Genomic DNA, 15160 nt, shown 5'->3' on the forward strand with positions numbered 1-15160 from the left:
CAATGCTCAAGTATGCCACTCACAGTACTTCCAGCACCACTATCCTCCATTAGATGCTCGTTATCAGGAGCTGCATTGCTATGTGATTTATCAATAGATTCATGCAGTGTTCCTATTCCCTTGGTAATCTCTGTAAATATTTTCTTCATATCTAACTGCAAGGAAAGTGTCTGTTTGCAGAGCTGAGCTGCACAATTGGAAATGCGAGACATTTGCCTGTTATGTCCCTGCATGCAGGTCAATAGTCGCAGGTGCCTTTTTCCACTTTTATTTTGCTGTTTTTGTATCACTGTGCACATGGTATCTAAACAAGTGGCAATGCGGTGCAGCTTCTCTGACGATGTTTGATGGCCTGCCTTAATTATAGTTATCATTCTGTTCATACTGTTGTGCATGGCACCAATTTGTTTGCTGATATGTCCTAGTTTACCATTCATAATTCTAATGTCTTTGCCTTTCAGGCGCTGCACCTTGAGGATTTTGTCTTCTACAAGACTGCCTGTGCTGGTGCCCTCTTCAAATCTGCCACTGTCTGCTACATGAGCACGGCATCTATAAAACTGCTGAAGTCTCCTTCGCCTACTCATCCTTGTGTTACTGACTGTTGGAGTAGGTTGAGGTTGTCTTTCAGAAACATTTTCATTGTGTTCCTCTTCAGATTCACTTTGCAGCAGTTGACGCACTCTCTGTCTGTTACCTCTTTGAGAAAGGGATGCTGATGTGGTTGGTGTATTTCCATCATCTGTTTCTGGTCTGTCTCGGGTGTTGAAATCCCTAAAATCACGTTCAATTATTTCCTGAAGTGTTTCTATGGTTTAAAAAGTGCAAACATGATGTTATTTTAAAGTTTGCACTTTTGAAAAATGTGTCAATTAAAGGTTGAGTTGCATTACAATAACATGTTTCCTGTCTACTTCTGTCTCATTTTGAAATGTAAATGTATTACAGTGATTTGTATTATTAAAGAAAAGACAAAACTACATCTCCCATGATGCACTTCTTTCAAATGACCAACTGTTTATATCTTGGTTTGAAAAACGACAAACAAAATCTACAGTACTGACAAAAACATTACAGCAGGTACAACTACTTTGACATCCCTCTTGCACTGTCATTACTCAATTCAGAAAATAAAAAAATAAAAAATACCAGTACACTTACCTTCAGTTGGGGTAGGAAGCTCTGAAGTATCAATGTCTATCACTCCAACTACAGCCTCAGTCAGCAGTGTGCCTTCCACCATGTCTTCCAGGGGGGTATTGGGTCTATCCCTGGGTGTGCCACCTCCTGTTTTTTTGGCTGTTTTAATCCTGGTTGCTAACCTCTCCTTTGCACGACTGCGCAGGTCATACCATCTTTTTTGTAAATTATTTATGTCACGATGTGCAACACCAACTGCATTAACCTTCGCTTGGATAGCAATCCATATATTTCTTTTTACAGCTTCAGGAACCTTCAGAGACAGCCTGCCAAAAAGTTGTTCCTGTCTCTCAGTCACCTCCTCAATTAGAATTTCCAACTCTTGATCAGAAAATGTAATTTTCCTTTTCCTGGCTGGCCCCTTTTCAACAGGATTTTCATGAGCCATTTCTCCATAGATTTCTCACACACAGACTGCAGCAGCAACCTCCAGGAAAAACTCCAAAAGCCAACTGCCAGTCCTCCACAGCAAACAAGTAGCAGCTGCAACTAATTGCTGTACTGGCTTCCTGGCTGTTAACTTGATGAGATTCATCATGTGTGCGTTTTCGCATTTTGCGAATTCGCAAAATGCGAATTCGCAAATAAGAATTTGCATATTTCTTGCGATTCGGTAAAAAATGCGATTTTTACCGAATCGCAATAAATATGCGAAAAAATTGATGCATTGATATTTGCGATTCTTTATTTGCGATTCCTTAATTATCGCAAATAAGGAATCGCAAAAAAAAACGTTGATGCATGTGCCCATAAATCCCTAAACCATACATAATTTTGCGTCAACAGTGCTAGGCGCTATCCAGTATGACTCAGCTGCCAACAGTATGAAACTAAACCAAATGCAATATCACCAGGCTACTTTAAATCCTGTTGGCTTGAGTCCTGAAACTGTAGAGAATGGACAAATTCTGAAAGCATTTCGGACCAAACGATCAGAAAACATTGGACAAAATACACAGAACACAACTTAGCATAACAGAATAACATGGCCCAGCATCCAATAGAATTTCATCAGGTGCTCAAAAGGAGACAGAGTGCAGACACATCAAAGGAATACAGCATTTTGCCTCAATTTTGTGATTACTTTTAGATAAGTGGCCCCTGTGCAAACACCACTACCCAACTACAAGCTTATTAACAGCATAGAGCACCGGTGTAGCACATAATCAGTATTGTTTTAAGCAGGCAGCCACCTGTAGTGACTTTCTCCATTTACAAGCCATCAGAGTTCTGCAGGAACACAGACAGGAGTTTGCACATACACAAAGCATACTCAAGGCGTTACTTTGCCAAGTGGTCCCTCCTATTGTATGGCAAAGCTCCCTTATCCATCACCTGTCTTGAGGGCGTTGGTCCCTGGTTGTACATTCATCTCTGTTCCCCAGCCATGTTCCATAAAGTGCACCATCCACACCAGGCATTTACCATGTGCAATTAAAACTGGGCATCTTTAAGGCATAGTTTACATGAACATTAGTAGCGCCTGCATGCAGGCAGGATTGCAGCTCTCTGAGTGAGTGAAAATGTTCATTCACCTTATAGTCTATTAAACTTGTACATGAGACTCCTGTGTATACACCAATGCTTCGGTTATCTACCCGTCCTGTCCCCTAGCTTCCCTTCTGCTTCCTCAGTGCTCACTAGCCAAACTTTGTTAGCTGTTTTCGTACACTGATTAAAATAAAATGTTTGTGTCCTGTAGAAACAAATTTATTTTGAGGTAAAAACATCTCCCACACCTGCAAACACAGCTACCATTACTCGGTTACAGTCGCGGCCGGCATTACAGGGGGGGTGGGAGGTTGTGGAAATGGGTCGTCGCGCCGCCAAGGGGATGGAGGGGGGGGAGGGAGGAGTTTATATAAAATAAAAGTAAAACTCACCGTCCCGCTGTTGGTTAAGTCCCGAGACTCCCGACTCCCGCCGTCCTGTGTTTTGAATTCCATTTCCTGCAGTGCTCGTCATAAGGAAGGCTGCAGGCAGCCTCCCTCCCCTCCACCGCAGCATTGTGATTGGTGAGGCCGCGCCCCACACGGGTCATTTTCTCTATGTATAAACGAGGAACTTCTGCTTTCTCGCAGTGCGAGAAGGCAGAAACAAATGGTAGTTATTACCATTTATGTTTCCGCCTTCTCGCTCTGCGAGAAAGCAGGGGGCGGCGCCCAAACGCCCCTATAGAGGAGCCGCCACTGATTAAATGTACATATTGTGATAGATAAGTAAATAGAGAACCATAAGCATCTCATCAAATAAGTCATATGAAAACAATGCAGTGACCTATATACATGTTAATGTAAGGTGGGACTGCACTCCTGTATTCAAAGGTGAAAGTAAGTTTTTGTGGATGTTGGAAAATCTTAGCGTGCTTACTAGTGTGAGGGTTGTGTGCCAACCTCCCTCCTAAGTAACAATCATGTAAATACAAGCCCAAGGCAACCCTGGGCTGCTAGTCGCACAGCACTTGGGCAAAACGCCTCTATGATTTAAATGGAATTTTATCACATATATTTAAATGTTCAGGGTGACATTTATTTTTCAAAAAAATGGTATTTTTACTCTTCAACATTACAACATCAGGATTATGTGTATGTACACTTTTTTCACAAACTATTCTTGGTCAAAACGTGAAGCACTTGAAAATATTAACACAACATATTTTCATTCCAAATGAGATAATGATAACAATTCATCAATAATAGAAATTCAAAAAGCAAAAACCCAATGCATTTCGGGTACATAGAGCACCCTTCTTCAGGGGATTAAACATGTACAAACAAAATTCAATGGTCCTTGTGTGAATTCGTTTCACGAAATTCTGATTCGACAGGATCTACAAGACAACAACATACCGAACTCTGGTAAGTATTTCCATATGTACAAGGTTTCATCTCGCAAAAAGACGTGCTGGAGTGAACACTGAAGAAAAGCAACCAAAGGTGCAAACCACCTCGAAACACCCGTGTTTTTATAATGCAATCAGTGAATGTGAAAGGTGAGAGTCAGAACTGGTGAAAAAAAGAAAGAGAAACTCAAAAATAAGGTATTTACATTCTCAGAAGTAAGAAGCTTGCTTCTAGCCGTGCCAACCTAAGAAAACAAGCTGGTGACAGTTTCACCTACTAGATTACTGTGCTCTAATGTTAGCCCTTAATCCAAGAGAATATTGCTACAAAGTAAAGAAATACGTACGGTCCTGTGAACAACTTTATACTCTTGTTGCTAGTTCAGCGAGAGTATCTCTCCCTTTACCAACACCTAAACGACAAATATGTACCAAGCTGTTGTTACTACCACACGATATGCAATGAGTAACTGCTTTACTCTAACGACATGATATGTCTTACCGCCACTTTAAATGCGGGTCCACTCGGTTTTCATAGATAGTCACCCTGCTGCATTCTGTTTATAAAGGAAAACTCGTGGTGAGTTGTATGTTACATGGCAACCACCCTTGCCTAAGGTCTCTGTAATATCTCCATTCAAACACTAACCTGGCGCCTCCACCATCGGCGTCCTGAATGATTTCCCGGTGCGAGTCCGCCCTGCCGATCACGTGGTGCGGAACTCGCCCGGTGTTTACAGCCTCATTCAACACAAAGAAGGGACTATCTCCGCTAGTCTTGGATTATCCTCATTACTAATGGCAGTCGTGTTGTTCACTGCCTACTGCGTGCTTAAAACTTTAACAGCATGTGTAAAGGTGATCTTCAATAAACGTATCTATAATGGTAATCAATTATTTTCGCTATAAGAGTTCTGTATCACTTGTACGTCACAGAAATAATTCCAAGTATATCCTCATGTATATAATTGTACTCAAGTGCATGACCACTGCCATAATATCAAAAAGTCCCCGCTATGTGCATACGCTGAATAAAGGATCTACAGTGACTGATTGTGTGTGAAAAAATTATTAAGTGTGAAAAGGTGAGGGAATGCGTGTGACCGAAGTACTACAAAGTGAAAATCCTCTGAAGGCCACGGACTCGACCATTGTGCTATTAACTGAATCTTATACAAGCAGAATCACAGGATAGGAAGAAAAAGAAAGAGAAAGGAAAAAGAAAAGAGCTTAAATGGGTTTCAAGACTCAGTGTTCCTCCTTACAATCTAACATACGTTCTGTTATGAGATTTAAAGAAAACACACAAGTTCGTAATGATCATTTAAACCATTCGGATTAATTGTTCCTAAGAATTTTATCCAGTGTGTTTCCCTTCTAGCTAGAAGTGTATGCGAATCCAATCCTGGAGAGCGCTCTATACATTCTAGGACTGTGTACCTTAGTTGGGGAATTGTATGATTAGCTTCTACCCAATGTCTAGCCAGTGAGGAAGTTGTAGTGCGATTTCTGATTCGACTTTTATGCTCTACTATGCGAGTCTTTATTTTTCGGCTCGTACGTCCCACGTAGACTAGTCCGCAGGGACACTTGATAGCATATACAACTCCTTCTGTGTTGCAATCTGCATTATGTCGTAATTTGATGTTCACCCCTGATTGCGGGTGGGGAAATTGATCACCTGTAATGACGTTACCACATTGTCCGCAGTTATAGCATTTCATCATGCCCCTCTCTCTTTGTCGGGTGGTTCTTTTTTGAGGTTTCAAGAATTCCCTTAGATTCTTGGTTCGGGTATGTGCAAAAAGGGGACTGCCATGAAAAACTGTTTTAAAGTCAGGTTCATTTTCAATAAGTTCCCAGCGGTTCCTGATTGCTGTTTTGATTTGTGTTGCTTGCGTGGAATTCTTGAGAACGAATACCTCACGTTGCGTGGGGATTTTTTCTTTTGGCGTTAAAAGTTCATCCCGAGTTTTTTTCGATGTGACCTGTGCAGCTTCACTGAGTATTTTCTCTGGGTAACCTCGCTCTTTGTATTGTTGTATCTGTGCGGAGATCTCTTCCTTGCTTCGTGCATCATCTGATGTTATTCTCTTGATTCGCATCATCTGCGAAATCGGAAGATGTTTTTTTAAACTATATGGATGAGCACTCGAGAAGAGCAGTGCATTGTTCACATCTGTTGGCCAACTGCTCATCCATATAGTTTAAAAAAACATCTTCCGATTTCGCAGATGATGCGAATCAAGAGAATAACATCAGATGATGCACGAAGCAAGGAAGAGATCTCCGCACAGATACAACAATACAAAGAGCGAGGTTACCCAGAGAAAATACTCAGTGAAGCTGCACAGGTCACATCGAAAAAAACTCGGGATGAACTTTTAACGCCAAAAGAAAAAATCCCCACGCAACGTGAGGTATTCGTTCTCAAGAATTCCACGCAAGCAACACAAATCAAAACAGCAATCAGGAACCGCTGGGAACTTATTGAAAATGAACCTGACTTTAAAACAGTTTTTCATGGCAGTCCCCTTTTTGCACATACCCGAACCAAGAATCTAAGGGAATTCTTGAAACCTCAAAAAAGAACCACCCGACAAAGAGAGAGGGGCATGATGAAATGCTATAACTGCGGACAATGTGGTAACGTCATTACAGGTGATCAATTTCCCCACCCGCAATCAGGGGTGAACATCAAATTACGACATAATGCAGATTGCAACACAGAAGGAGTTGTATATGCTATCAAGTGTCCCTGCGGACTAGTCTACGTGGGACGTACGAGCCGAAAAATAAAGACTCGCATAGTAGAGCATAAAAGTCGAATCAGAAATCGCACTACAACTTCCTCACTGGCTAGACATTGGGTAGAAGCTAATCATACAATTCCCCAACTAAGGTACACAGTCCTAGAATGTATAGAGCGCTCTCCAGGATTGGATTCGCATACACTTCTAGCTAGAAGGGAAACACACTGGATAAAATTCTTAGGAACAATTAATCCGAATGGTTTAAATGATCATTACGAACTTGTGTGTTTTCTTTAAATCTCATAACAGAACGTATGTTAGATTGTAAGGAGGAACACTGAGTCTTGAAACCCATTTAAGCTCTTTTCTTTTTCCTTTCTCTTTCTTTTTCTTCCTATCCTGTGATTCTGCTTGTATAAGATTCAGTTAATAGCACAATGGTCGAGTCCGTGGCCTTCAGAGGATTTTCACTTTGTAGTACTTCGGTCACACGCATTCCCTCACCTTTTCACACTTAATAATTTTTTCACACACAATCAGTCACTGTAGATCCTTTATTCAGCGTATGCACATAGCGGGGACTTTTTGATATTATGGCAGTGGTCATGCACTTGAGTACAATTATATACATGAGGATATACTTGGAATTATTTCTGTGACGTACAAGTGATACAGAACTCTTATAGCGAAAATAATTGATTACCATTATAGATACGTTTATTGAAGATCACCTTTACACATGCTGTTAAAGTTTTAAGCACGCAGTAGGCAGTGAACAACACGACTGCCATTAGTAATGAGGATAATCCAAGACTAGCGGAGATAGTCCCTTCTTTGTGTTGAATGAGGCTGTAAACACCGGGCGAGTTCCGCACCACGTGATCGGCAGGGCGGACTCGCACCGGGAAATCATTCAGGACGCCGATGGTGGAGGCGCCAGGTTAGTGTTTGAATGGAGATATTACAGAGACCTTAGGCAAGGGTGGTTGCCATGTAACATACAACTCACCACGAGTTTTCCTTTATAAACAGAATGCAGCAGGGTGACTATCTATGAAAACCGAGTGGACCCGCATTTAAAGTGGCGGTAAGACATATCATGTCGTTAGAGTAAAGCAGTTACTCATTGCATATCGTGTGGTAGTAACAACAGCTTGGTACATATTTGTCGTTTAGGTGTTGGTAAAGGGAGAGATACTCTCGCTGAACTAGCAACAAGAGTATAAAGTTGTTCACAGGACCGTACGTATTTCTTTACTTTGTAGCAATATTCTCTTGGATTAAGGGCTAACATTAGAGCACAGTAATCTAGTAGGTGAAACTGTCACCAGCTTGTTTTCTTAGGTTGGCACGGCTAGAAGCAAGCTTCTTACTTCTGAGAATGTAAATACCTTATTTTTGAGTTTCTCTTTCTTTTTTTCACCAGTTCTGACTCTCACCTTTCACATTCACTGATTGCATTATAAAAACACGGGTGTTTCGAGGTGGTTTGCACCTTTGGTTGCTTTTCTTCAGTGTTCACTCCAGCACGTCTTTTTGCGAGATGAAACCTTGTACATATGGAAATACTTACCAGAGTTCGGTATGTTGTTGTCTTGTAGATCCTGTCGAATCAGAATTTCGTGAAACGAATTCACACAAGGACCATTGAATTTTGTTTGTACATGTTTAATCCCCTGAAGAAGGGTGCTCTATGTACCCGAAATGCATTGGGTTTTTGCTTTTTGAATTTCTATTATTGATGAATTGTTATCATTATCTCATTTGGAATGAAAATATGTTGTGTTAATATTTTCAAGTGCTTCACGTTTTGACCAAGAATAGTTTGTGAAAAAAGTGTACATACACATAATCCTGATGTTGTAATGTTGAAGAGTAAAAATACCATTTTTTTGAAAAATAAATGTCACCCTGAACATTTAAATATATGTGATAAAATTCCATTTAAATCATAGAGGCGTTTTGCCCAAGTGCTGTGCGACTAGCAGCCCAGGGTTGCCTTGGGCTTGTATTTACACTATATACATGTTAAGCATAGAATAATATAACTGTAAGTAATATCTACATTTGTTAAGCATAACTAAAGAATATCTATATATTTATAAACATAATTATAATACATATTTCTACAAAGAAATGCCCATATATAAATACATACATATAACCAAAGCTTATACACACAGGGATATGCTGTTCATTTGTGTTTGTGTATGGTGGTTATGTTGGGTAAAGCCAACAGAGTAGTCTTCTGAAGAGATAGTAATCCTTGAATCTTATGTTTGGAGGTAGTGAGTTCCGTAGTTTGGCTGTTGAACAGAGAAGGATTTGCCACCTATGTGTTTTATCTTGTATGGTGGGATTTTGAGGTGAGATGTCAATTTGGAGTGGAGGTTTCTTTATTGAATGTTGGTGATGTTGTTGATGATTTTTTTCCTGATGAAAAGCAACCCTGTACCATGTTCTGCTTTGTGGGTGATACAACGCAGCTTGAATGTGGATCGTCTGGCAACCAGTAACCATTGTAGGGCTCTCAAGGCAGGGGAGATGCAGGCTTGTGGCTTTACATGTAGGAGTAGTCTGGAAGCAGAGTTCTGAATCCGTTGTAGTCTTTTCATAGTTGATAAAGCTGATCCATGGTAGAGGCCATTGGCGTAATCAAATTTAGATAGTATAAGAGAGATAGTAGCCTGGACCTTGTGTGGAAATCGCAGGTGGGGAAGATGTGTTGCAGAGTTTTCATATAAATGACGTTTGATCTTAGTAATTTGTCCACTTGAGCATTTATTGATAGCTTGAAGTCCATAGTAATTTCAAGGTTTCTTACTTTCTTAGATACTTTAGAAGGTGGTCCCAGATCGTCAGGCCAGTCGGCGAGTAGGTCATAATTTTTCCAATCGCCACATGTGAGTATTTCCAATTTGGAAGCATTCAGTTTGAGATGGTTCTGTGTTATCCACTGATCATCAACAGCTATGAAGCAACTGAAAATTTGGGAGTTTCAAATGTCTGTGGGGCTTTCCAGTTTAAGGAGTATTTGTATGTCATCTACATGGTTATAGCATGTAAGCTGGAATTCATTGATCATTGCCGGTAATGACTTCATTTAGATGTTGAAAAGCATGGTTGAGATGATAGAGCCTGAAGGAACCCCTCCTTTTGTGTAATACGGTTTGGATGAGAAAGGTGGCGAATGGCTGATATTTGTTTTTTTTTAAAGTAGAATGTGATTCAGTCAAAAGCAGTCTTCTCTATACTGGCTTTGTAGAGTCCTTGTATTAGAGTGTCATGGTCAACTGTGTCTAAAGCTGCTGAGAGATCCAAGAGAAGTAGTGCAGCAACCCCGTTCCGGTCTACTGTGTTTTTAAGGTCATCCCAAGTGGCAATGAATGCAGATTCTGGGCTTCTTCTTGGGAAGAATCCTGCTTGTAAGTCAGAAAAATGGCGTTATCTTCAAACAATTGTGAACTATGGGCGAATGTTGCTCTTTTATCAGTTTGCCCAGGAAAGGTCCATTTGTAATCGGTCTGTAGTTGTCGAGGTAAAGTGGGTCCAGGTTAGGTTTCTTTAATAATGGGTGTATGTATGCCTTTTTTAGGTCTTCGGGAAAGATTCCTGTAGTTAAGAAATTATTGATGATTCTTTTTACTGTTGTGGCAGCAGAGGAAGTAAGAAGAATGTTCTTGAATATTCGTGGTGGACAAGGGCCAGAAGGACTGAGGGCAGGCCTGCTTGCTTTGACTAGATCCATAAATGCACTTTGTGAAATTTGTTTGAAGGAATGGAGAGGCTAGGTTAGCTTGCTCTTGGATGGTATTTTTGGAAATGGATTGGTGCTGGTTGTTTTCCTTTGTTTTAAATAGGAGTCCAACGTGTCTGCTTTGGTTGTGTAATGATTTGCCAGTTTGTCCGTGTATTCTTGAGTAATGGGATCAGTTCCTTCTATGCATTTAGGTATATGAAATTCTGTGAGAATATTATAATATTCTTTATTTGTACAGTTAGCATTTTGAATTATGTCTGAATAGTCCCTTTTGTTAGCTTTTTTGATTGCTGACTCGTATAATCTGTTAAGTTTCTGTGGGTGAATATTGTTTTGATTGCTGTTTGTTTTGAGCCAGGTGCATTGCAGGTTTCTAATTTGCTATTTTTTCTCTTTTAATTCTGTATTTCTCCAAGGTTCCTGTTTTTTTTCCCGTCCCGTTTTGTTGTACTGAGTGATAGTAGGATATCAAAAGCCTACTGTAGCCACTCATATAGTTTTTTAACAGAATGTATTTTGTCTAGATCTGTGTTGGATATTAGTTGTGTTTCTAAGTATTCAAAATTGAAAGGTTTCAGTGCTCTGTCCATCATCTCCATGTGTTTGCTTTGTTCACCCTAAGTTGGCAGGGTATGCCTGGACATGGGTCCATTGCTCAGTTTGCCACTGGTTTCAAGCTAGCCTGGCTGATGAGGGTTGTTACCCTAAAACCGGTCCCAGGATGCTTGTTTCTGGTCCAGAGAAGAGATAGTTTGGCAGTTCGGGCTGGACTGTTCCCATGAGGAACAGGGTCATGACTGATTAGCATATGGCTGGGTCTGAATTAGGGGGGGACAAAGTGAGCTAAAGAATGATGATGGATTCAACCAAGGTCTGTGACAGGGATGAGTGTCTGAAAAGTTTCAGTGCTCCGTCCATCATCTCCCTGTGTTTGCTTTGTATGCCCTAAGTTGCCATTTCATGCAAAAACATGGGTCCCTTGCTCACTTTGCCACTGGATTCAAGCTAGCCTGGCCGATGAGGGGTGTTGCCCCGATCCCGGTCACAGTATGCTTGTTTCCGGTCCAGAGAAGACCTGGCTTGGCAGTTTGGGCCGCACTGTCCTCATGAGGAACAGGATCATGACTAATCCTGGGAAAAGCACTGCGCTCGCATAGTTTGCGAAGTTTGCGCTACTTTGCACTACGCGAACTGCACGTAGCACAGTGCAAACACACGTAGCATAGTGGAGCGGTCATTTTTTGCTTGCTCGCGGTCCTCAACGTCAAGTTGGCGACCACGAGCAAGCAAAATGACATCCCGGCGAGATTTTTTCCTCGTTCGCGATCAGTAACATCAAGTTGCCGATCGCGAGCGTGGAAAATAAACCTCCCGGCAAGATTCTCAACGCGGGGAGGCCGGGTTTCTCATTGCGAGTGGTCGCGTATGCTCGCGACTGCTGGTGATGAGAAACTGCCAGTCCGAGTTGAGAAATCTGTCGCTCGAGTAAAAATCTACTCGAGCAGCAGAAAACTACAGCTCACACTGTGCAAGATGCCGTTTTTAATGATTGCACAGTGCCGGATGCTTGCCCGCACTGTGCAATCATTGAAAACGGCATCTTGCACAGTGCAAACAGGGTACTACGCAGTTCGCGTAGTGCTACGCGTAGCTTGTGTAGTGCAAAGTGCACTTTGCGTAGCTTTGTGTAGCGCTACTTCACAAACTTCGCCCAGCCCTAATCATGACTGATTTGCTTAGGGCTGGGTCTGAACAGGGGTGGCAAAGTGAGCTAATGAACGATGATGGATTCAACCCAGATCTGTGACTGGAGTGAGTGTTTCACTCCTCCGTCCATCATCTCCTTGTGTTTGTGTTTGTAGAGTAGCCTGGTCGTGTAACAGACATGGAGATGCAAATTTGTGAAGAGTGGCAAGTTGTTTATTTTGTTTGCGTCTGTTTAGCGTGGAAGGTGTATGAAATTAGGGGTGTTGGTGAAACACAATTCAAACAAAGCCTTACAACATGTGGGTCATGTTGTATGGTATTGTATTGTGCATTGAATGAGAGGTGTTTGAATGAGAGTTGTGTTAGTGTATTTGTGACAGGTGTGGGGAAGAGAGAAAGATTGCAGTAAAGATGGTTTAGTATGTGTATTATTTGTGTAGTCAGGAGAGTGGGAATGGCTGTATGTTTCTAGTTTGTGATTGAGAGTATTATGCAATAGTGTGTGTGAGTTTTTTTCTGTTGGTGTGTGTTATGGTTTTTTTGTAGTAGTGAGAGGAGATGATGGTGTGGATTTCTGAGAAGGATTTGCATGTAAAGTATTATTGGTGAGTGGAAGGTGAATGGTAAAAGGGGTGGTTATGTGTTTTGGAAAAGAATGTATGTGGTGTGTGAGACAGGATGGACAAGAGTTATGAGTGTTTATATTAGATTTGGTAGCTGGAAGAGGTAATATGTGTGGTAAATAGAGTGTAAATATAGGGCAAATAGAGGGTAAGTATTGGTTTGTTGGTGGATGAAATGATGTAGGGCTGAGTATAGGTTTGGTGGTGCCACAAAGGGGTCTGTTAGAAGTAAGTAGATGGTAGAGCTGGTGCTTTGCATGAATCGGGAAGTGTGTGCCTGGATGCATTAAAGAGATGTATAGTGTGGCTTTGTGTTGTGTTGGTGATGTATGGATATGTTAGCGGTATAGGACAGAGTGGTGTTTGTGGGGTTTTGAAGTAGTTGTTGAGATAAGGAAATGTGGTTGGGTTTGTTTGTAGTACATGAGTAGAGTGCATTTGCTGTAAGTGTGTTAATGTTTGTGGATGTGTTAAGGTGGCTGCTGGTGAATGGAAAAAAGGGTGGTGTTTCTGGCCCTAGGCCCGACCAGTCCCAAAGAGGCCCAAACAGGCTACTGCCCTTGCCCTCTCTAAGGCTGAGATGCCCTGAGCCCTAAGCTTAAATAGCCCTAGTGCTAATTTGTCCACTTGAGCATTCATTGCTAGCTTGGAATCCATGGTAATTCCAATGTTTCTCACTTCCTAAGATACTTTAGGAGGTGGTCCCTTTGACCGATAGGAACCCTAGCCCACACCCTGACCAATCAGAACCCTAACCCTAGCCCTAGCCCTAAGTCCAATAGAAAACCACCTAGCTCCAAGAACCAACCAGAACAGCCAATCAGAACCCTAACACTAAGCCCTTAGCCCAATAGGAGCCCTAGATACAGCAACCAATCAGAACATAGATATAAGGACCAGTAGGAAACTTATATCAAGGGCATGTGAACTTAAGCACAGACTGATGACCGGGACAGGGAACTGCTCTTGAAGACCAGAATCTCCTTGGATACATACAGGCTCAATCCACACTTTGGAGGTCCTGTTTTTATCCTGCATTTAATGTCCAATCCTATGCCACTTAAAACATTGCTTTTCGCACACTTGCACAAGTCGCTTTTTTCTAGCCAAAAATGAGTGCTACATACACTTTTCAAAGACAGTTTCAACATAAAGCAGATTAAGCAGTCTCTTTAACACACTCTGCTAAGCCTCTGAGCATGTAGTTTGCCATTTGAACTTTTTTTCAATTTGCTTTTCTTTCGTGAGTGTCACTGCTTGCAGTGGGACAGGGAGAACAGCATCCGCCTCTATTGCCACATGGGGTTGATACTTCAGCGGGAAATGCCAGTAATGGGCGAACTGCGCCTGGGCACACAGGTAGTAAAGGGGACGGTCAGGGGCCTCAAAACCTCCTCTTTTAAAAGGCTGCACCAGCAGGTCCCATCGGCACCGTGGTTTCTAACCTCCCCATACAAACGACAGCAGCGCAGACTGAAGGGTACGGAACAGCGCTATATTCAGTTTGATAGGGATTTTAAGTAATAAATATATTAATTTAGGCAGAAACACCATTTTTACCACAGCGATCCTGTCCACCAGAGAGAGGGGCAGGTGTGTCCACCTTGTAGCCTTCCACCTTGTAGCCTGTTTAGTGATACGGGTCACCGTGCAGCCATAGTTTTCAGAGATTACGGTGTCGGGGTCCCTGTGCACCCATACCCCCAGATATTTCACAGGGTCAGTTGTCCACGTCAGTGGAAAATCCAGTTCCACTTCTTTGGTGTGTGCGGTAAGGGGAAACACCACTGACTTGGACCAGTTTATCCCTAGGCCAGAGAAGCATTCAAATTGTACATATTCCCTAAGTAGTGTGGATAGGTGGACCTCGGGCTCCCGGACATACAGCAGCATGTCATCTGCATAAAGAGATCAAGAGCCTTTGTCGGAACCGCAGCGCAGCTGCAGCGTGTCATTGTCGCAGCTTGCAGGCGAGGGGCTCCAATGCCTAAGCAAATAACATTGGTGACAGTGGGAATCCCTGCCTTGTACCTCCCCCAATGGGAAACAATGAGGACACCCACCCATTGACCCGCACCCTGGTAACCGGGTCCCTGTATAGCACTCAAAGCCACTGCAGAAAGAACGGGGAGAAACCCGTCCTGCCCAATACCGTGAACATGAATGGCCACTGCAAAGAATCAAAGGCCTTGGCCGCATCTAATAATACGGCCACCGCCTGAAAGTCGGATTCAAAGTGATGTAGGGTAGAAAACAGCGTGCGTAAATTTTGAGT

Source organism: Lissotriton helveticus, chromosome 3_1 (genome assembly GCF_964261635.1).
Source record: "Lissotriton helveticus chromosome 3_1, aLisHel1.1, whole genome shotgun sequence".
NCBI lineage: Eukaryota > Metazoa > Chordata > Amphibia > Caudata > Salamandridae > Lissotriton > Lissotriton helveticus.